This window comes from Anser cygnoides, chromosome 9 (genome assembly GCF_040182565.1).
Source record: "Anser cygnoides isolate HZ-2024a breed goose chromosome 9, Taihu_goose_T2T_genome, whole genome shotgun sequence".
Classification (NCBI taxonomy): Eukaryota; Metazoa; Chordata; class Aves; order Anseriformes; family Anatidae; genus Anser; species Anser cygnoides.
In genome coordinates this window covers 18,618,159-18,639,398 of record NC_089881.1, presented here as the reverse complement: position 1 = coordinate 18,639,398, position 21,240 = coordinate 18,618,159, and the positions used below count along the sequence as shown (strand labels likewise).

General features: G+C 38.2%; 1 long non-coding RNA gene across 6 annotated transcripts in view; it reads left to right on the top strand.

The window, feature by feature from the left end:
- The window catches only part of LOC125182285 (uncharacterized), a 371,668-nt gene that overhangs the window by 95,637 nt on the left and 254,791 nt on the right, over window positions 1-21,240 (top strand). For 5 of the 6 annotated variants that reach the window (XR_010833507.1, XR_010833508.1, XR_007161734.2 and 2 more), the window contains one exon: window positions 18,356-18,441. This is a non-coding gene — a long non-coding RNA (uncharacterized lncRNA). The remainder of the gene's footprint in view (window positions 1-18,355; window positions 18,442-21,240) is intronic. The other variant, XR_007161741.2, reaches the window with a different exon arrangement.

The following is a 21,240-nucleotide window of genomic DNA, read 5'->3' as shown; positions in this document are numbered from 1 at the left end:
TTTGCAGGAGAACCTTATCAGAGTCCTCGTGTGGCTTTTCCAGCTTGCTTCCTCCTTTCTCTGGGATGAAAAGCCTTTTAGGTCTGTTTGTTCAAATCCTGTGACAGTGTGGACACACACATCAGCAAAAGAGCTCTCACTGCTTTATTTTTTGTGTTATGGTGACCATCAGGTCCCGGGGTTGTGTGTGTGTGATAAGAACACAGAACAAGAAGTTTGATCGTTGCTCAATGCTGTCGCACCTGGCAGGGCAGGTTTGACATTTGCTCTGCAGTTTGCTTGCCTGAGAAAGACATGAGGGAGTCACACCTGGGTTTTGCTCTGTCCTAAGGATGGAGACATGGATTCATAATTGCACTTGTTTGACATTATCAGATTTCAAGGATATTATCCAAGCCTAATCATGGGCCAGCTCGCTGCTTCTGCCACACAGAGCTCATGTGAAGCGCGTGCATTGGTGTAACTGTGCTCCTGGCCTCAAAGTGAGATGCCAGAACTGCTCCTGCAGGTCACTGTGTTAAGGACTCATCAGAGGCCTTAATGCTGCAAGGATGGCTGCATTTCACTGTCTCAGTTGCTGTGATATTTGTATAGCATTTCTGTAATTTTTTTTTTTTGGGGGGGGGGGGGGGCGGGGTGGAAGTACGGTTATTTAGCCTATACTGCCCTTTGTTGCATTACATTTAACAGGGGTGCAGTTAGATAAATGTGTGAGCAGAGCAAAGCAAATGGCAGTTTTTCTCTTCCCTCAATACTTTATTTATCAGTCTTTTATTCTGACTCTTCTGCTGTCAAATCTAAAAGGCGTGACGATGGAAAAACATTTTCTTATCTGCCACTAAACGGAATCTGAAGCCCTAATCCTGCAAATATTTATTCCTGTACTTAACTTTAAATTTAAGGATGTTCATTAATCTTTGCAAGATCGGAGGACAATTTGTTGTTTAGGTTTGAGTCCACCAAACTGCTGCTCAATAAGATACTGTTCTTTCCTGCACAGATGCAGTAAGCACTGTCCATTTAATATGGATGCTGCTTAGCCTCTTTTAGTGTGCTTCCAATTCGTAAGAAAGTGATGGAAAAAGTTCCTTTATTAAGCTTTACATTTGTATAGGAATTTTGGTGACTTCCTGAACATTCAGCGGAAAGCTTAGTTTTAAAGTTAGGCGTTACGAGTATCAAATTAAGCTGTCAGCACATGAAGTGATACAGGGGAAGATGTGTACAAGAACAAGCACACTCACAGGAACACATGCACGCATCTTTTTCCTCTCTGTGCCGATTGGTAAGTCTTAACAGCAGAACTAGATGCTGGGAATTACATTTTAGTAATTCTTTTCTAGTTATGTCAGATTTCTAGCATGCTATTAGAGACATATGTGTCATCCTCACCATCACCCAACATATCATTGCTGTTTCAAACTGTTACCAGAGCTGTTGACACAGAATATTGTGTCTGTCGACAGCTCCAATTAGTTGGCGTGTCTGACTACTGACAGCACAGTCTACTTTTGTTTATGAAGACGGTGTGAGCTGTATCTCACTCTCACAACCTCCAGTGGCAGACAGATGGATAGAACTATATAATCATCAACGGAAGCGGGTGATATTCTGTCTTCACAAATCATCATGTGGAGCAGAACCAACGGCCTTTTGTCTGCTTTCAGAAATGACTGCAAGATTCCTCCCATCTGTCAAGTTATGAGGATGAATATGTATAAAATACATCAGATATATATGCGGGGTTTTGTATTGTGTTTTTTTTTGTTGTTTGATTGGGGGTGAGGGGGAAGGGGGGAAAACTGCTTCTTAATTTTCACCAGATGTTAGCTATGAGACATGGAACAGTAGAGGGAGAAGCACAATCATTTTCTCTCAAATTGAACTTTTTTTTAAAGGAATGGACCAACCCCTCATCATTTGCAAATGTGGAACCCCATTGATTTCCTAAGGTTGTACAATTGCAACTGAGCACAGAATCTAGTCTAATGCACTCTTTACATATATTTAATCCTCTCTATTGTGTGATTATAAAATCTTAGCAGCTGCCCAACCAGCAATGCTCTGCTTCTCATTTAATGGTAGTTACCGATACAAACTATTTTCAAATATAGTTCCAAGTTCCTGAGTGGTTCCTCAAGCACTGTGTACACTGAGCTCAGGGAGTGTTTGTTCCGATAACAGACCCCCCCAAAGTAGGTAAGTATTATAAATTTGGCTAATTCATTCAAACAACATATTGTTTAGTGTTCCTTAAAAGGCCTAATTTTTAAGTGTGACGTTTGTTTTCTTAAGAATGGAAAACAAATTTCCTTAACGTTTCCTTTTTTCCTTAACATATCAAAATATCGTGGTTTTCAGTAAGAAAGTCTTTTGTTATAGACAGCAAATTCTTCTAAATTCTTATAAAGCAAGCAAATGTCCACTTGAAGTAAGTGGGAGATCAGAATACAAATCGTCTTTGTGCTGTTTTTCTGCCTAGTTTTCCTACTCTGTACTATATAACACTTTTCAGCTTTTCTCTGCTATAACACGTGCTGTAACATTTAAGTGCTGATCTTGCCTGTTAAAATTAATTAGTGTTTATTATTGACTGAAGTGGAAGCAGGATTTGAGTTTTATCCAGAAATTAAGGAATATTGATTCGCTTATTTGCTATATGAAAAATATAAAAATAATATATAATATATATAGCAAATAATTGTCATTTCCCTACCCTTATGGGAAAAAAATTCTAATCTTGCATTAACATTCTAACTTTCCCTGCAAAATCAGCAGGATTTAGTGTATAAAACATAAGTGTGTGAAACTAGTAAGCTAATGAGTAAAATTTAGTGGGACAGATGTAACTGCTTATTAGACTGCATGGATCTTCAGAGTAACCTCTGCTGGGGTCTCAAGCAAAATGTAAAAGTTTCATCCTGACTGTTTTCTCATCCCTATTAATTCCGTAGGGATTTTCTTGATTAGTAAAAAGAACCAAAAACTGGCAAGGAATGTTATTGCTCTGGATACAAGCCAGTTCCCCGTGTGTTCGATGCAGTAATTATAACAGGTAAATCAGTAATATAAAAGCACTGTATTTTATTCAGAATTTAACAATTTAAATTTCCAGTAGTGTTTTTTTTTGAAATTCTTATGGAATTGGATTGTATGGGGCAAAATACTTTTCACATGAAACTTTTTAAGCATTTTAAATTTAAAGTTTGTGTGACTTAGTAGCTGCACTCTAGTGTTTTTCAGTTGTAAATGAGCAATGATATCCTGAGATTCTGCTGCACGCTTTGAAAATCAGCTGAAATTTTGAAAGTTCCTGAGTAGGCCACAGAATATACGTATTAAAAAAAATTTGAACATTTATGAAACCAAAGGAAATTCATTGTGAGCTTCTGGCTAATTTAAGATCAAAAGAGCAGTGAAGTTTAGCAAATTAATTTTTGATTATTCACTCAATTGTACTAATTACTGTGACCAGCTTTTAGAGATCCCAGTGAAATACTTTATGGAAGTCAGACGTTTATTGAAATGAAACCCCGAATATTTAGATAATAGGAAGCATGTGGGTTAGACTGAGAGAAACAGGGGCTGTTCACTGATGTTTTGAGAGAAACTGAGCACGTGTGGTTATGAGTGACTACCGTGAAACCCAGGCTGGGAAGTACTCGGGTATTCAGAGGACTTGCACTAGCTTTTCTTCTGTCATGGGGCCTTTTTGTTTCAAGACCATACTGGGGACAGAGTTACTTGGAGCAACAATGGGCTGGAGCAGCATCAAGTGAGTAGCCCGTTTGTTTGGACCTCATGGATGCTGAGAGCTGCTGCATAGCAGAAGTGTTTTAATGGAGAGGTTTTGGCACCTGCACACTCACCCCTCCTTTCCTGGCTTGCATAGCAGCAATAAGGTGCATCTGACTTAGAGAGAGACCCTTCTCAGGATTCAGATGCTGGAAGGGTTAATGGGTGGTGTCAGCCAGGTCCCCAAAGCGAGTTTCCTCTCAAATGTTGCATTCCCAAGAGCAGCTCTAGGAGAGCTGTTCATTCTGTTGGGACATCCTCCTCATCTCCAAGCACAACTTCTTCCCATTTTTTTTGTTCTTTCATGCTGGTTTTGTAGTGGTGTGTGTGTGTGTTATAGTTGAATTTCAGTGTGTTCATAACACTTTTTTTTTTATGGTTAGGGTTTGAGAAAGAAGTGATGTCTTTGTTTACTGAAATAAGAGTATGACTTAAATTGTGATTATTATTTGTACCCACGATCTGAGCTGGGCTTTGGTAGACAAGGACCTCATTACCACCTGGGCTGCCATTGCACAGGGAAGATATACAGTCAGATAAAGCCCTGGTTGCCAAAAAGAATAGGCAAACCAGACAGAAAAAAATGGTTTTATTCCCATTCTACACAGGTGAGTTGAGGCAAGTCCATGGTATGAAAAAGTTTGCATCTCTTGTGTTCCTGTATGTGTCCTAACCGCAAATCATCCTTCAGGCAACTTTACCTGTCACTCGGGCTGTTAGATGAGACTTGCTCCTGTGGTAACTTCTGCAAGTTCAAACTTGTTCTGAGCACATTTTTGGAAGGACAAGTCACTGCAGATCCGTACTTAAAGCACATGGGAGCACAGGACCACCAGTTCCTGGGTTGTTTTGCATCAAGAAAGCATGAGTGTTTTCCTTATTTAGTTCTACCTTATTGTATTGGAGATATTCATTATAGAAGCAAATTCTGTATCCCATGAAATGTTTAATGTTAAGAAAATGCTTTGGTTTGAATAGAGTTTAAAATCAAAATAGAATTTTACTTGAAACGTGGAACCAAATCCAGGCAGCTGCAGTTGGCTTGAAAACAGTGGCAATGACCAAGGAAGAGTTATTGCTCCACTCTAATGGAAAACACCCCTTGGAGTTAAGTAAATGAAGAGAAATATCCCTGTTTTGTAGGAGGAACCAGAAACATTTTCAAAATGCTGCACCCGAGCCTTTGCAGGTCAGAGGGATAAGTTCAGTTTTAACTGAGTTAAAAGTCAGTCCTGTGCTGAGACCACTGGAGTGTGTCACCGTTCATGGGTAGCACTCCATCAGCAAGTGCGTTTTTGTCTTACTTTGCCTGGTTTGCTGTGTTGCCAGGTGCTAATCCTGCGACCTACCCTAATTCTCAGAGTTCTTTTCCTATTTTTCATTGCAGGATAACAAGTATCTTGACTGTAATCTATTAATTGAATTGAATAAACTTGTTTCCCTAGCAGTGAGAGCATATTGTTTGCACACAGTGTCATCCCAGGCCCTCCAGCTATCGAAAGATTGCCAGATATGTTTATTAAACCCCCTGAGCTTGGAAAGAACACAGAAAACTGTCATCTAGAGCAATACGAAAGTGCCTATCTCAGCTGGGGATCTGGCTGTTATGAATAAAGGAAGAGTTTGTGGTAGAGTTTTGAGATGTAAAGAGAAAAGGCTTCCCTATGGTGCAAATGTGTTGGAACCCTCAGGCGAGAAAAAAAACCACTGAATTGTTGCTGGCAGTACAATGTAATTATTGAGTTAGCTACAGCTAGGTCTGAGAGCTGATGAGGTAAAGGCCTGGTGACTCTGACTTCTCTTCTCTCTTTTTTCCCCCTCAGGGCAATTAATGTTTTTAATCATATTTTTTTTTTCTTACTGATGGTGGAACCACATATATCTACCATGTTTCTGATTATTTTGTGGAATAATAGCTTTCAAGATTCCCCTGTTTTGTGTCTGTTTCCTCTCCGTGTTCTAAGTGAAAACCAAACTAGCCAACAGTGAACGAAGAGATGGAACGAGTAGTAAAACTTGGCTCCAGATCTAAACTCTCCTAATCTACTCTGGAATCGCAGACCTGGCGATTCTGGTTTCTTGCACTATGTCCTGGCTTTATTGAGTTTTTCCCTATTGACGCAAAAGAAATCAGAAGTTCACCTACATGTAACAAAATCAGAGCTGGAGAATCTAAATGAGAACTGTCTTGGTGATGAATGTTTGACCTGAAATCTTACATACCTGAAGGTTTATTAGATTAAAATGTCTAAGTCAGCAATTGCTAAAAAATTTTGGTTGTCATCCCACTTAGAGACTGATTTCAATACAGACTACAACACAAACTGAAATTATATTATTAAAAAGGGGGAAGATTCATTTCTGTTGATCTGATGACTTCACTTGAAGTTATGACTTTTCTTTGGGAGATGCTGCTCCAGGTGCTGCAAGGCACCCAAGTGTTCCTTCTGCCTCTTTTCCCTATCTGCTCCATTAACCATTATAAAGTTCTTGTTGGCCCCTTTGGGAAAAAAGCTTCCTATTAATTAAACTTCTACCCTTTGTTCTTCATATGTGATGTGGCTTTATTTTAGTGGAAAAAAGTGTTTTTACTGAATCTTATCTTTTTTTAAACATAAATCATGTAGGTGCTGATATTGGCAGCTTGCAGTGCACAGGGAAGGTATGGTAGAGTACACACTCAATATTTAATGGTGAGAAGACAAAATGTGTTGTGCAGTAAATGACAAGTGGTGAGGTAGAGCTCAAATGAGGGCTGATACTTATCTCTAGTTCCCATAAATTGCCCAAAGACAGTCAAGACCTTTCCACTGACTTTGGTGAGCTGTGGCTTAGGTCCCACGTGTTTATATCCAAAATACATTGTTGTCCTTGATTATTTATGTTATGCCTCAAGGCTTCAGTCCAGATCTCTGGATCCTGTTGTGCTGGATCATTATCGAAGCACGCAGCTAGCACTGCTCTTAAAGCTCTTTCAATCTAAGCAGAGTAGCTCTTTCATAAAGCAGTCCTCTTCTAGAAGCAGTCATTTGATTCATGTGACGGCACACAAGAGTGGCCTGCTTGTCTTTTTGGCTGCCCTGTTTCTGTGTTACAGTCCCTGGTGCTGTTGCCATTTAAGCCAAAATGAGATTTTTGTTTGTTTTATTTGTTACTGTTCCTCACGCTTAAGGAAGTACTTCACTTTTACAGGCATGCACTCCTTTACTTTCTGTTGCAGTGTAGCCATATTTTCCTTGCTTTTTCAACGGGAATGCTATCTGTGTGAAACTGTGGTTGTGTTCACCCTAATCTGTGAGGTTTCTGTAAAATAATTTTGGCTTTACTCAAGTATTTTCCAAGTAGATGCATTAAGATGTTCCTGTGGTCTGTTCTTTGTGTTGCATCTTTTAGTAGAGGTGAGCTTATTTCTTCGGATCACAGACTGATGATTTGAAGAGTCATGAGCTTTTAAGATTCAGATTTTCACTACTGACATCATAGATGGAAGATTTTGAAGTCTTTGGTGTGACTATGGGACGAGGACCATCATTTTAGTCACCCTAGGCTAAACTCAAAGGAAGACAGTGGGTACTCAGCTGGGAGATCCTGGTTCTGTTCTTGGCTGGACTGCTGGCGTGACACTGAAGGCTAAACAAATGCCTTTGTGCATCCTTGGTTTTATTCCCAACTCTCCTATGACCTGTCTGGGTAGTCTGGGGGAGGAGCTCTCTTATTAAGTGTCATATCGACGGTACAATATACATTTTCTCTAAGCACTTGCTCACCTGACTCCTTTCATAGTTTACTGCAGATATATGTGATTCAGGCTTTGTCATTTAATAAGCATTGTGTTCTAAAATTGTTAGTGGTTAAAAGTAAGCAGGCAGTGATGAGTTGGATTACTAAAGATGATGTTTACACAGTGTGAGCTCTGAAAACACCACAAAGTAGCTTTCACTAGGAAAGACAGTCTTAGTAGACCTCATAGTTCTTGGTGCATATCTGAGGCTTTTTTTTTCTTCCAGGGAAACTGGGGAGAAATTCTCCAGCACGATCCGTAGTTCAAGGTTTTGCCTACAAATTCAAAGGTGTATTACAGTATAAATAATTTTCAGTTTAAATAGGTAATATCCAGAGTCCATTAAATGATCTTTAATATATTTATATTTAAAGCCACATATAAAAAAGTTATAAATGTATAAAATTTGTACAATCATTACTTTGCTGAAGTCAATGACAAAACTCCATCAGACTTTAGTGGAACAGAACTTTTCCTGGTGTCCCTCTTTCACGGGGAATTTTTGAGATTTCACTTTGACTTTTGAGTTCTTGAGCAGAACTCCCAGTTTCAGAACTCTTGAAGAAACCTTCAGGGAAAAAATGTTTTTCAACTTCATTTTTTTTTGTTTAGTGTTTAAAGCAAACAAAACAAATTTAAGAAGGTTAAAAAAAAAATTTGTTTTGAAAATATAAAAATGGAAAGTTTTCATGCTGTAGAAATGGGAAAATCTGTAGTAACAATGAAATTGCAAGGAAATTGACCCAATTTTGAGTCATTCTTTGTAATGAAAATGTAGGGCTGTCAAAATATTTATTACCAGCTCCAGATTTCATTCCAGAAACTGTATTAGTTGTGCTTCGCACAGATTTTTTTTTCAGTTTTACTTTCAGATCTCGGAGAATGAAGAATACTACAACATGTCATTATTAATGTAAAGATGACACCATTTAGTGCTTTGCTGTGGTCTTCCTGTGTCTATCCTCACCTAGTTGCTCAAATACCTACCCCATAAAGCACTCATACATTTATTACAGAAGTAAACATTTCAGATTAACGTGCTTCAGCTGTAAATATCAAAGAGAGCAAAAAATAAAATTTGGCTTAAAGCCTTTGTATCAACATAGGAGAAAAATACCATCTACTAGCAACTAAATCAAATGTCTATTTTCTATAAATTAACCAAACCTGCAAAAAATCATATATTTAGGTTACAGTAAGCAAAATGATTGTATGCATTTCTTTAAAATATTCAGTTGTCCTTTGAAAAATCCCTACATTAATTTTTATTATTTTATCATTGTATGATAAAATCATTATCTTGATTGTAAGAAGAAAAAAAAAAAGGTAACCCCAGAGTTTACTTGCAGCAGAGGTAAGTGTGAATCAAATCAGCTTGGATGACTTTGTGGTAAAGTCATTTTTTCCACAGGTCTTTTACCCAGAATGACAGTCTGTGTTCCCTATTACCCCTTTACACAATATTCAGTTGTTATGATATTGTATATATGCATTAACAAATAAAGGAATGCATCCACAACAATTATGTTCCTCTTCTGCTTGATTTAGTTGTCAGCATGCATTCATGACTCTGTAAAGTATCTCCTTCACAGCCTTGTCAGGCATACCTTTTTCTCCCCATAATGTCAACTTCATACAGCAGGCAGGCCAGGTGAGCTTGGCTCACTTTCAGGTTTTGTCTGTCTCTTTATCTGAAAATTTTAAAGGGGGGACGTCAGAAGAGGTAATTGCAATAAATTACACACTGTCTGTTGTAAATTGTGATGAGAACATAATTGAAAATTGAGCTGAGAGGCACTTCCTGGATTCAAGCAGTAAGAGAGCCAGAGGACAGCCTTAGCAATTTGCGGTGGGTCTGCAAAGTCATTTTTTCCACCCCTCTCTCCAAAAGTGTAATTGATTCCGGTGTTGTACGATTACGCTCCTGTGTCAAGGGTTGGCCTGAGGGTCCTGGAGAGGGTTATGGAGATGATTCTGGGGGGCTCGCACAAATAATTGACTTGTTTCACGTGAGTACTGTGTGAGGGGAATATCAGCTTTTTCCGACAGGAGAAGTGGAGCTTGACTGCTTGTGCAGAGATGTCACCGTTCAGAAAGGAACATTGTTCAAGGTTCCCAGCCATTGTGCGTTTGTGTGAGCACTGGGATATTTGTGCCTCTCTCAGGCATTGCTGGGGGTGGAGATGAGTGTTAGGGCTGGGGGAGGGGGGAGTTAATTTTACGCTCTTCCACCCACTTTTTCCTCCTCTTTCCTTCTCAGCTAAATAAAAATGTGAAATGCTAATGAACAAATCAACTTAAGTAGGTATTATTATTCATAGCAGAGACTCAAACCGAGAGGAGCTAAGTGACTGACATGATAGGTACAGGAATCCGTACCAGGAAAGGATTAAGAGTTGAAATTTTCCTTGGCCATTCAACCCTGCTGATGCTGACCTAGCTCAGCATCCTTTCTGCACAGTCCAGGGTCACACCAGCTGGCAAAAGAGCTTGTGGATTTGAAAGTTGTGCTAAGAGGGATTTAGTGCAGTAACCTTGGTAGAGCCATCTAAAATGTACTAGAAAACAAGACTTTGTTTGTGACTCTTCTTTACAGAATGAGATGATGAATTTTAAAGTTTGGCTCCATTTCATGGCATATCTTCAGCTTGACATACGTTTAGACTTTCAAGTATATTTGCATTCCTTTAGATCTATGCATATATACAATATCACTACAGAACAATAAATTTGTGAACAGAACACCTTCCTATGAGGGAACGTTAATTACCATATTGCATAAAAGACCTGTGCTAAAAATGAATTTACTATAGTCTCCCAACAGCTGGAATTACACAAAGCTGAGAGTACTTCTTTCTTATTCACAATTCATGTGAAAATAATTGTGTATGTGTGTGCATATACACATGCGTATTTGCTTATAGCCAGGGACTTTCAGCCTCCAGCTCTAAGGAGATTTAAACAAACATTTTCATTGCCATGGGGAAATAGCCTTTAAACCTCTGAATCCAATTCATGTTTTGAGTACTTCTTACCCCATTGTAATATTTATACCGCTGCACCGGACTTTTGTAGGTATAATTCTTTGACGGTGTTTCCCAAGAAGGATGACCTTTTTGCAAAAGCCTCAGTAACTGCTGGATAAAGAATAAGCAGTAGCAAAGTGGGCAGCCACCTGTGTTTGGCATCCTTGGCCCCGTGCCCCTGGGAATGGTCTGTGCCTTATGGGCCCTTCTGGAATTCCCCCCAAAGCAGCGAGTAATGGCTTGGGAGAAGACTGAAGCAGGGAGGCAAGGCTCAGCATGAGGAGATATGACCTGGGACCTGTAAATTTCTACCTCTTTCTCCTTCCCATAGAACTAGAATTTGAGACATGTTTCAGAGGTAATCAAGAACACGAAAAAAATTTTGTGTATTAGGCCTTCATGAAAATCATGCAATGAGCTACTTTACATATCTACTTTGTTTACAACATTCCGTTCAATGGCAAAGTTCACTTTATGAGGGAAAATGGCCAGCCCTGCCTTGGCCCCTTTCCTCAAACTGAGAGAGGCAGCTCTGCTGGGCTAGCCGGTGGGTGGGTACCTTGAATAACTGAACACAAAGGATTTTAGGTAGCTGTAGTTAGTAGTTAGTAGTTAGTAGTTCTCAAGCTCTTTTTTGGCGGATGCAAGAGGCAGTGATAGTGGGTTATGTTACAGACCTGATAAAATTGTATTGGCTGAAAAGTGCTAGGGGGTTTATTTGTAGTAGAGATGGGCAGCTAAGTGGATTAAAAAAGAGGAAAAAATAGTTTTCATGACAAATCTATTCCCTTTTCTTCAGCTGGAAAATTTTGTAACTCTGACATTTATGCCTGTCTCTAAAATTAAGGAAAAGTGCCTAGCACATTTTTGGGTGGCTTTATCTGGGCTGTTGCAAAGAGGTTATGGCCTTGGCAGGGCAGTGGTATGTGGAACTGGAGTTCCATGTTTGTCAGACCTGGAGAACCACAATTTGTTCATGCTGTTCATTTGATGGCTGTTTGTAGTAGGATTTTGTCTTGAATGAGAATATAGCCTTCTAGGACAAGCACTGATGTATTAGCACAGGACTGAGTCCTTGAAGAATTGTTGAGGTGCCAATGAGGCAAGTCTTTGGATCGCCAAGTGAGTCTCAGGTTGTTTTATTTATTTATTTTAAGCTTTGAGGTATGATTTATTTATGTTGTGATTTTCAGACATGGGCCATGGTACCAAGTTTTGTAGAAACAACAAAAATATGGCACATCCTCAATTCTGGATCTGAGACTGGAAATTGGTGAATAATTATGATTCTTAAGTACTGTCAGGAAAGCAGTGCTGAGTGTGTTATCCTCAGAACATGAAACTTGTTGGGAAAGAGTTGCATTGATGGGTGAGTGATGACCTAATATTGAACCAAAGCCTTAACAAAAGGGATTTTATGGCTAAGGTACTGGTCAGCATGGTTATATTTTCTGCTAAGTGTCTCTGGGGCTGAGCACTGGTGACAAAAATGACTTTTCTATATTTTATATCACAGCAGGTTTGACTAGTTGTTTAATTTAATTTGATTGGGCTCATAGAGCTTAACAGACAAAGGAGGAGTTAAACTGCCGTACTGGAAAATGTGGAAATTACAGTCTTTTGTTTCAGTAAACCAATTGGTTTTCTGAACAGACAATCCCAGTCATCAAGTCTTGAAAGCAATACAAAGCAGATTGGATTGTGAAGAAACCTTCATGTCAACTAACCTGCAAAGAAAAAAAGTCTTTCAAGGGCAACTACCCTTGAAAATACTCAAGAGGTTTCTTTTTCTTTGAATAAGAGTCAATAAAAAGGTGTGGAGAAAAACTTAGAAAGTTATTTAAATTTTTTTTTTGAATACACATTCATATATTTCAGTCTTATTTGGACAAAAATCTTCTAAGAAACTGTGGTTACTGGTAGGGGGTACAGAAAGTATCTTTTTATTCACAAATGAAAAGAACTTTTGATGACGTTGGAATGCCAAGTAATAATCTTTTCAATACAGAGATTTTAAAACAAACAAAAGAGATATAAAGTGCAAAAAAAAAAAAAAAAGAACTAAAGGGAGGCATGCAGTTTCCCCTCAACACTCATGAATAAAGTGATAAAAGTGTTTTGCAGAGGCAAGTTCAGAAGTAATATGGGAAAGCACAATATGGAAGATGACCTACCAGGCTAGTTGACAGAAGTGTATTACAGTGCATGGTGTTGGGGGAGATGCTAAAATATTGCCACTGGTGCTGGTGACTGGGGTCTTGAAAACTGGAGAGAGAGAGAGGGCAGGAAAAAAGCTACCAAAATATTCCAAGCCTTAGAACACAGTCTGTTTAGTTTATTAGGAAGAAGATCAAGATGTGATTGGGTGTGTGGTCACCTTTTCAGAGGAAGAACATAGTATCTGAGAGAGACTGAAAGAAATCCTCTGACAAACCCTCACTGGAGTGCAACAGTTTGAGACTTACCAACATGCAGATCCCCCAATGAGCATCTCAATAAAGCCAAGAGCAGCAGAATTGTGTTTGTGCTTCAAGTAGTGATTAATGTTGTGGGAATGGTGGGGGTTTGGACAATCTAGTGAGTAAAGTTGTTACAACAGACAAAAGTAATGGGATAAATACCTGTGTTAGAAGGGAGGTTCCTGTTTTCAGTAGCATGGACAGTTAATTTTTTGTATAAAATCCCAAGAGAAAATCTGGCTTTTTCATCTTCAGTGTTGGAAGACGTGTGATCCAGGGAATGTTTCTTCACGTCAGTATTGGATTAAATGGATAAAATTCTACACTCTGTATTATACACTTTATCACACAAAACAGTATCTTTTAGCATTAGGAGATTTGATTTTTCTCGTAACTGGACTTAAAAACTAAGTTTTAAATCCAGTTATAAAGCCAGCTGTAAGAAGAGCTGGCACTTCTCTCAACAGGTTGGTTTTATTGATGGTGTAGGCCATTTTTTGTCTTTAAGATCACATGTAATTGAGATCAATACTCCCAGCTGTAACAGAAGTATCACCGGATCATATAGTATATGTCTTTTTTGGTGCAGGTTTTTCAGAGCAATTTTACATTTTTTTCTTCCAAAAGCAAGAGGCTTTACTTGCCTTTTTGAGCTAGAGGTGAAACACAATTAGCTATTAACAGTCCTGAGTTACGTAGTCCTGAGTTTTGACAGGGTACAGTGGTTATGTGTCACTTGGATCTCAGTGTGTGTTACTGTTCTCTATGATCGCTGCTTCATATTGTGTTTTCCAATAACGCTCTTTAAAAGCACTTGCTGTATTTGGTTATGCTTTTGGCATGTGATGCTCACCTTATTGTCTCTTCTAATTCAGGGAATGAAAATTGTTCTCGTTTATTCAGGGAATTTTTCTCTTTTAATGATGAGAAAAGTAGTAATGGGTTACAGGTGAAAATAAGCACACAATTAACGCAGTCAGGCTCGTGGGGTTTGTTGGTGCTTACTACTCCTTAATCAGTTGCAATTAACACAAGATGAGTGTTTACTCTCAATTCTCTTAATACTTGTGTAATTGACCACAATAACAAATTTACATCTCTGGATGTGCTGAGTTTTTCTTCTACCCACATTGAAGCTTATAAAATGTTTCGTGTGCTGTGCAGATATTTCAGGTACGAAAGCCTGAAATAAAATGCAATGACTTCAAGAGAGAAAGAAAATAGGCTTTTAAAAATCAATGCATTTGGTGTGTAAACATGTTGAGAGATAAATATCTAAGGGCTGTGGCAGGAATAAAGCCTGAAAACTACAAATTACATGGAACAGAATGGTTGTTAATTGCAGATTTTTGGACTGAATTCCTGCTTTGTCACCAAATGTCATACGAACTTTGGTCAGGTGAATTAGTCTTTGTTTCCTTTCTGTATTAAAAAAATAAAAAATAAAAAAGGAAAAAAAAAAGAAAAAAAAGAAACCTATAAGGGGAATAATGTACTATCATGTTTCATATGAAAAAAGTTGTATACTAAATACATCAGAAAGTTGAGACCTTGTGGTGATGGGGCCACAGCTGTACTGAAGATAGGTAGCACAACATAAAAGGATGGATAAAAGACAGGCGTGGCATTGGGCCACACAGTTTAAATGTCATCGTTTACAGCATTCCTATTTGACTTAATTTATTAAAAATAAAATAAACAGAAAAACTTGTGTTTAGTAAGTATGATTATAAAGAGAATTTGCAGGGAAAATTAAAAGGAAGTTAGAAGTTCATGATTTGTTTTGTAAACATGAGCAAGCGCTCGGCATGTTTGCCTTCTTTACTCTCTAAGAAAGTGCCTCGGAAATACCACACAATTTTGTGCTGGACAACAAAAATGTAGCTAGGGAGTCCCTGCCCCAAATGATTTCCAGTTTCAGTTGGAGAGGCTCAAGAGACTGATTTAATGGAACAAAATAAGGATTTACAACTCCCAGCCTTGAAAATTACCTTCCCAGAAGCTTTGGTACTTTTAGTTCAGGTGGGTGCTGGTGAATAAGTTCAGCAGCAGAGCTCTATGCTGAAGTCTTTTAGGTTCTAGCCTTGCAAACTAAGTATGATACTGCATTGAACAAATTTACTTGTGTTTGTTGTCTTTGTGCTATATACAGACTTTTTTTAGACCCTGGCTTATGATTTTAAATCTGTAAATACATGCACACAACTGGTGTGCATCAATGCTTTTAATTCTTGACAAGTTCTTTAACAAGTAATGGGCATGTGTTGAATCTTGTCACTCTACGTGTGTGTAGATGTCTGCATCATCTTCTGCATGCACTACAACAGCATTAAAAAAGGGTTTCAGCAAAGCAAACAGCAGCAATTCAGAGGGGAAGTAACAGACAAATGCTACCCCTAGGGATTGCCAATCATGATGCTGGTAGTCTGTGCTGCACAGAGCCAACTCTTTTTTGCATGGTGCTCCCAGGGTGACAAATGACTGCTGAGGTTCAGGTGGAAGCCACAAATATTTTATCTGAAGCAGAAGCTTCAACCTTTTCTTGATCCTCATGTGCACAAATTTGGCTTGATAATTTAAAGAGGGACACTTTCTCAATTTTTCAAAGATGACCTGTGTCCTTAAAACACAGGCTACAGCCTGAAAGCTCAAGTTAGATCTTGGGTTCTCTGGAAAGAGCTGGCTTAAAAGGATTGCAGCTGTCAATACAGAGAAAGGGAATGGTTGCAATGTACCTGGAGGGGAAGAATGTCTCTTTAAATTGTGATGGTTAGACTGCAGTTTCTTACCATTTTTTTTCTCTGTGCGCTCTGAAGAACACCAGCCCAATAATCCTGTTGTCATCACTAAGACACTGCCACTCACCTAGTTGGATATTTGGGCCATTCATGACCACCCAACACCATTACTCTTGGGTGAGGATTCGTAGGCACAGCTTTCCAGAACATCTGTAGAACAGGGCTGTTGTTCTGGCTCTATGTAAGGTATCAGATTATTCAATTTACTTGTGTTTTTTTTAGTTATTTGTAACCAAATGCACAAGCAGATTCACAACATTCCCTAATTACCCCTCTCTTTAAGATCAACAGTGTAATGAAAACAGCAGAAGCTGTTTTACCTTCTGTACCAAAACATAAACCAAATATAGATCTATTTTTCAAATTAGTTAAATGTTCGGTTTTAATAGGCCCTTTGGTTGCTCTTCATGAAAAGCGCTTGCACCATGCAGCCTGAAGTGTGTTCTGTGGTGGTCTATAATTTGTCTAAGTATACATTAGTGGAAATAATAGTGAAAGGCTGCCAGAAGACCTTTTGTCTGTACGTATTGCCTTGTTTCTCATAAGAAGAGTTCCCCACATACTTATTTTTTGAATGTACCCTTTGTATTTATAATGGGAATGCATTCTTATTTGGTTTGGTTTAAGAAATTGAATAGTATACAATCTTTCTGGTTATATATTTGCTTGAGTTAGAAAGTGCTCCAGGATCTAATGCAAACTATCAGGAAAACACTGAAGTTGAAAGGGGTGGATGGGAGAGAAAAGGAAATTTGGGTTTCCAGGTAACTTAGGTCACTTTCTTTTGAATTTGTTTTCTTTGTTATCCCTTGAAATGTTCAGTTCTGCCCCATCCAATACATGCATGCTCTCTGCCTTGCCCATACGGAAGCTGGTTGGAGCTATAGGACCATAGGAAAGCAGTGACAGCTTTCAGCACGTGACCTGGGGACAATCACTGGCTCCTGGGCATGTGCCTACCCCGCAGCCAGAGATCCTCTGGTCCTGCCTGCTGATTGCGAGCTGTGTCTGCCCCCAGGACTGCTAAGTCCATGTGCTGAAGTATTTTTCCAGTGGGACTCTATCTCTGGTGTAAAATAGCATATATTTTCAGTTTAGGACTTTTTTTTTAACTTTGTTTATAGTCTGTAGGATCATCTAGCTATTCAACCTTTTCCTGGAAAACTGGATAGCTAGAACCTCTTTTAAAACAAAGGTTGAAACCATGGTTTCTGATAGCTGTGACTATAGGAGAACATCAACCTTCCAAACACTGTGATAAAATTGAATGGCTTACCGAAACTCAGCAGCTTATATCAGGGTTCATTGTACACATAGGGTACATGGTTATCTTGCCTTGAAGAATTTTATTTGGGATTGAACTATTAGGGGAAAATATAACAAATGAGGTGAAGTGGTCCACAGTGTAATGGTGTGGGTTTCTTCTCTCCCATGCTGAGTAATTTTCATTCTTCAAGCAGCAGTGGCATTCTTCAGACTATGAAAGATTGTAAAATACAATACGTGAACAGTAAAGTCAGCTCTTGGGTGCATTCAAATGGCCACGTTATATTAACCTAAAGATCTATGTAAGTCAGAATATCTAATGCTGAGACCAGCTAGAAGGAACAGGACTATAGAGAGGCTCCTTCCCTGGTGCAGTGTTCCACCATGTGTCAGTCAGCAGCACAGGGATTTCCTCAGACATGGAAGACATCCTAGAATTATGAAATAATACAAATTGTTTATGTTACTGTAACACCTAGAAATCCTAGCTCAGAACCAGAATGCTATTATGCTGAGTGCTGCGTAATCGAGAAACAAAGAGGCTGTTCTCATTGTTGTTTTAAATCTGTTGAGCTTGCTATAAAATATAATTTGCATAGTCTGATAGCAGATACAGAACTAGATCGTGATTTTGCAAGCCGTGACCTGTAAATTTAACTGTCTTCAAGGGATTAACCCTGCAGCTTTCACGTTTGCTCACAGACGGCTGCACTCAGGAGAAATGATGTCCCTGGCATTGTGTGCAGAAGGGCTGTGGGTTCATCCAGTGGGTCTGATCCTGCAGGAGGGCTGTGAAGACCATTGGCCATGTGTCCTCTCTGCTTCGCTAGTTCTAAATTTAAAACCAGGAGCTAGATGTGGGTATGCATTTGTAGCACAGGAAGCAAAATCACGTGAAAACTTTTGGGCATACTTGCAAAACCAGATCAGGAAAAAGGGGATCTCCAGCACTTTTCTGTAGGAGGGCTAAGCTTTACATTTTAAAATGCATTTAATTGCTTTATGAAAATGGAAAAAAAAAAATACCAATTTCAGTAAGGTGCATATCAAGCTATTATAAAAAAAAAATAAATAAGTGAAACAATTAACTTTTTTCCATTGGGTAGTATTAAAAAGAATAATTAAAAAATAGTTATAAATATTTCCATCTTAGAAATATTTTCTCGTATAGATGTTTCCTTTCACTTGAACAGTGCTGATTGAGCAGGAACTTTTTTTTTCTCCCTTCAGCAGAAAGACAACTTTTCACAGACCTGTCTTACCACCTACTTCCTGTTTTATTCTTTCATGGATGCAACTTTCCCTGCAGGAAGAAGGTAAGAAATATATATATTTTTTAAGCAGCAGGTTGTCGTTGTATAATGTCACATAATTAAACTGGAAACTTAGTGTGATTTTTGAATTAATAATCCAGAAGCTAAAATGTTGAAAAGGTTGACTGGTTAAAAAACAAAACAAAACAAACAAACAAAAACTTTAAATGGCAGAGACTTATCATGAATCTTACCCTTTAAAATAAAATATTTGTGCTGTAGATAAGTTATACTGTGCTAGACTTTTATTATTGCATAAGTCCAAGGGAGAGGTAGTTAAATGAAAAAATCTTCAGTATTAATCTCCTCACAATAATTGAAATAGATGCTTTATTGATCCTACAGTACCTACTGACTGTAGCAGCAAAAGCAGTAATACATGTTTGCACAATACTGAAAATAATTAAAATGCATCAGTATCTGTTAAAAAATCACCTGTATGATTTTCAGTGAATGAGGTCTTTTATGAGGGATGAGGACAGGACTCACTCCTGTCAGCACTCACACTGTGATGTGATTATTCAAACTACCGTGACCATAAAGCTATGGAGATGGCAGTGACCTTTTAACCTATATAAAATCAATAACGGTCCTTCTTAACTTTAAGTCCTCTGTTGTTTAGTTTATACATATTAGAGTAAAATATGCAGAATAAATCTACAATTAAATGTGCTTTTAATCAAAATACAATTTATTAAAATTATCTGCTTGTGTGTTTGCAATATAAGAGCAGAACATAGTATGCTGAAGATATGTAGGCCTTTGCCTTTTAGTGCTTTTCTTCTTTAAAATCTGAAAACATCTCCCTCTGATGGAGGTGTTTGAATTTCTTCAAGTGGTTTGTAGTTCTGTGCTTCACTTAACCTCCTGTTTCTTTTCTTTTATTTACATGATGTTTTGTCACATGTACAGGCTTTGCAAATAAAATCAAAATCAGTAGAGACAACCAAAATCAATTTTGCCTTGGAAAAGAGAGATTTTTCTTTATAATAGAAAATTACGCTTATGATCATTTAAGTCAATCGTTTCTTTTTGTGTAACCTTGCAAAGATTTATATGAATGTTTAATTTCATTCTCGCATTCAGCCCATAGGAGTCCTTACAACTGCTGACATGTAGAGACTGGGACACTGACTAGCAGGAGAGAGGTTATCTTTAAGGTTAAGGATATGGATACTCAGTTTTGGTGTCAGAGATGGTTTTGTCTGTCGAGTTGTCAGTTGTGTCTGTGTGGTACTTGTGCAGATTAGTAGTGATGAAAGTCTGGGGAATGAATAGGAAACAGCTGAGATTTTATTGTAAATATTGGGTCTTCTCAACATTTCTCCCTTGTTCAATTTTGTAATCTGAGTTCACAGCTGAACAGAATGATATAATATAGGAAATTCAGATATTTTGTTTAAAGGAAAAAAAAAAAGGAAAAACAGCAATACGGCACTGAGGGGAGAGAAAATGTCTCTACAAATGCAACAGACATAAAAGAAAGTGAAGTAAAGTTAAAAATTACCATAGGGCAGGCAGGACACCTGCTAAAGAACCTTCTGCTGCCTCTCACAGCTGGAAAGAAAAATGAAAGAGATGCAAACAACTGTTCTGGAAGCATGAAATCAGCCTTTTGTCTTTTCGTGCCCCCTCCCCCCTTTCTGAACAGTTACAGTATGCAAAATTTAGGGGAATCTCAAAGTATGCTGAGGAAAAAAATTCAGCAGGCTCTGCATATAAAAAGCTTAGGCATGGAAGTGTGCCTCTTTGAAAACAGGAGCATGTTTGGGAGCTTCCCGGTGCATTGAAGAAAGTGGTAATTAATGCATAGTGAATGACTTCGAATGAAGGTTGAATAGGGGCATAACAATGGGAAGTTTTTTTTTTTTAGGTTAAAGTGTTGAAAAAGGAAAGCTGTTAAAAGATGGCTACTGTGAAGCTACAACTTCAATCCTTGTGTTCTCTGACTTTCCTTTATAGACTGTGGTGGGTTTTGTTTTGTATGAGTCTCCAAATACAATGAAGTTAATTTGCACCAATTTCATTTTGTGTATGCTTTGGCTTTTTTTCTTTTTTAAAGTTTTTCTTTTTTTTTTTTGGCCGGGCTTGATTCTTTGATGGTGCTTTTCAGCAAATGGTTTGCCCAAAGTTCAGATGGTGTTAGCTCCATCCTCTTTTTCATTTACAACATCAAGGGGATTACAGAGAATAACTTTGTTGCCCAACATCAAGGCTATATCTTCAGGCTACTAGAAAGGTAGTTCTCAGAAAGTGTGTCTTCTAATATTTTAGAACCTCCACAGGCTTCAGATAAAACAAGTATTAAATACAAAAAGCTCACAAGGATCCCAAGGAAGGTTAAACTCACACAACCTCCTTCATGTTGAACACCTGAAATATATTTTTTTGGACTGTTGGAGTGTTATCATAGTGAAGACAGCAGTGAAGTCTTATATAACTGAAGACAGAAAGAATAATAAAAATAAAAAAACCAGCACCTTGTTTAAAGACAGGCAATTTTTAATGGAACATGAGCTAAATATAATCTACTCTTGCCATCAAAAAGGGAATTTGGAGACTGAGCAAGTCATTTTGGAAGGGGTCTTGGGGGTTGATTTTTATTGGATCACAAGCTAGTAGATCTGCAGTTTTGCTGTGCTTGATCCAAGGACAGAATTTATAAGGCTTGAGGACAGAAGAATTGGAATGTTTTGGAGAAATGAAATAAGGAAGCTACTATGCTCAAAATAATTTCAAATATGTTTCTCTTGTTGGTAGTTCTTAGCAGGAATTCTGGGCTGGAGTTCATTAACCTTGGCA